Below are 2,828 nucleotides of genomic sequence, written 5' to 3' on the forward strand. Positions count from 1 at the left end.
GAGTTATTTTGGCTTGGTGCAGCAGTTCCTTGGTTTGGTGCCGCATGCTGATGCAATGAAGAGGTCGGCGTGCATAGAGGGTGCACAAATGGCTCTTGCCCGTGTCAAAACATACTGGGCAGATATGAAAGCCAGTATTGTTGCGTCCCACGATTCGGACGAAAGTCGAGTACCTGCCAAGCACTATTTTTAGGAAGTTCTTCTCGGCGCTCGTATAATAGAGTCGCAGTGCTCGAACGAGTTTGTGTTTGAATAGCTTATACTATTTGTAAAACGAATTGTGTTTTTATGAAAAAAGTTGTTTTATACTTGTGCTTGCAAGAATCATGATGCCTCCTGTGTGGCCGTTTAATGTATATATTTGTATATAACCTGAAATATGGCAGTCGTTGGCTTCAGCCCCCACACATAGAATGCGGGGGTGTTCGCAAAAAATGCGCCTTTTCACACTTAATCCAACGTCTTGGTCCTACAAACGGAGGTGGTGACGCGGAGAACTAGGCAACCGGACTATAATGCCCTTTAACACTTTCACTTAGCCATAGGAGTTTGACAGTGGGGCTATTGAATAGCCCCTAGGGGCACCGCGCTCGCCCGAATTCGGGGCACGAGTGTGCCTGACCGGGAAGCGGCCCTTCGTTAATGCGGGGAATCCTAAAGATTCCGAAAGCCATCGAGTGGTTGACCAGTCTCTCGCTATATCATGACAGTCAGTTTTCGGCTTTCTCTACTGAGGTGCTCACCCGGCCAAACCGGGGCACAATCGCAGTAGTTCTCCTGGTGCCGCGTTAGCCGATATAACGGAACGTAAGGTAGCAAAACACAGGAGCCGGGCAAACCCAACATTTGACCAAAGACATGATTCAGAGCTAATGCATATAGGGCCAAACTCGCGACGCCGAACACTCCGTAAGGTATTCGGTCTTTATGAAGACGGGCCGAAATAGAGCCCTTGGTAAAAAAGCCCCTAGTGTCCAGGTATGTGCAAAAATTCTGGCATGGCCACATGCCAAGACGCCAGCCTCCTCCTCGGCTATAGAGAAAACCGGGGGATGTTATCAACAAGAGACAGTAAAAAAGGTTTACGCAGGGTCTTAATCTGAAAAGAATCCTTGAAACGGGTCCCTGCTGCACGTCTGCGCCTTTGTCTCCGTTGTGCCGTCTCCTGGACGGGCGTAGCATGATGTTCGTCTGCGAAAGAGAGGAACTTAGTAAAAAAATAAGCGTGCGAGAAATCTATATTGAAATAAATAAAATATAGTTGGAGCAGGAGATGGGCCGTATTGTCTCCGGGCGTGAGCACACGGAGCCCCTTGCACAGGGGTATGCGGCTATTAAGCATCTTGACGCCGGACTCGTCTACCGTGTCCGGGATAGTAGGGCTGGATTTGTGGGTGGCTGTCTAGGCAGCCGCACCCTTGCCCGTACTTTGGGGGTCAATTTATGTTCCCCTGTAATGAAATGATGCCCTTTGGGCCGGGCATTTTGAGTGTAAGGGATGCGTAATGCGGTATTGCGTTAAAGCGGGCGAAAGCTTCACGTCCCGGTAGCGCTTGATAGCGACTTACGAATGGGGCGATGTGGAATGTTAGCTTTGGCTTCGGAAATTGTCGGGTGATCCGAACGTAACTTCTAATGCAAGGGAACCCATACTTGGGGTATCCGGTCCTGGCGTTACTCCTTGAAAGGAAGTGTTGGTGAGGTGGATTATAATTGGGTTTACCCCGAGTTTGCTGACTGTGTCCTGATATAATTGGTTCAAGTCGCTGCCGCCGTCCATAAGGGCGTTTGTAAATTGGAGTCCGTTAATAATTGGATTTACGACCAAGGCAGTCCAGCCTGAGTTCTGGTCTCCTCTGGAGTAATCCTGATGATCGAAGGTGATTGGTTGTAACAACCAGTGGGGTTGCTCCTCCGGGGCTGGCTGTACGGCGAGTGTCTTCGTGGGTGCCGTTCTGCTCTTCCCTTTTGTCACATGGAGTATACTGTCTTGAATTCTTGTGGGAACTTCTTTTGTTCTCCGGTGTTCTGCTTGTGGGCTGCATCGTCATCTTCGCTTGGTGTGTTGAGCCCCTCGTATTCGGCGTTAAGCTTGCCGGACTGCTTAAAGACCCAACAATCTCTATGGGTATGGTTTGCAGGTCTCCCCGGAGTGCTATGGATTTGACATATTTTGTCCAAAATTTTGTTGAGGTTGGATAGCTCGTCCCTATCGTCTTTGGGGGCGGCTTTTTCTGATTTTGCCGAGAGCTTTCGAATCCGGCGTTTACTGCTGTGCTCATCGGGCTGTTGTCCTTTACCCGGCGCGGTTCTTTGTTGCAGCGCGGCTTCCCGTTCCCATCTCTAGGTTTGGACATATTCGGGTCGCTGGTGCTGCTTCTCGCCAACCAGCTATCCTCTCCTGCACAAAAGCGGGTCATGAGGCTTGTTAACGCTGCCATTGTTCGCGGCTTTTCTTGGCCGAGGTGTTTGGCGAGTCATTCGTCTCGGACGCTATGCTTGAAAGCTGCTAGGGCTTCGGCGTCCAGATAGTCGACTATCTGATTCTTTTTTATAAGGAATCTGTTCCAGAGTTTCCGGGCTGACTCTCCGGGCTGCTGAGTTATATGACTCAGATCATCTGCATCCTGGGGTCGGACATAGGTCCCTTGAAAATTTGCCCGGAAAGCATCCTCAAGCACTTCCCAACTTCCTATGGTGTTTTTGGGAAGGCCTTTAAGCCAATGCCAGGCTGGCCCTTTGAGCTTAAGGGGCAAGTATTGTATGGCATGGAGGTCATCTCCTCTGGCCATCTGTATGTGGAGGATGTAGTCCTCGATCCAGACTCC

The sequence above is a fragment of the Triticum dicoccoides genome, chromosome 5B (assembly GCF_002162155.2).
Source record: "Triticum dicoccoides isolate Atlit2015 ecotype Zavitan chromosome 5B, WEW_v2.0, whole genome shotgun sequence".
Taxonomy (NCBI): Eukaryota; Viridiplantae; Streptophyta; class Magnoliopsida; order Poales; family Poaceae; genus Triticum; species Triticum dicoccoides.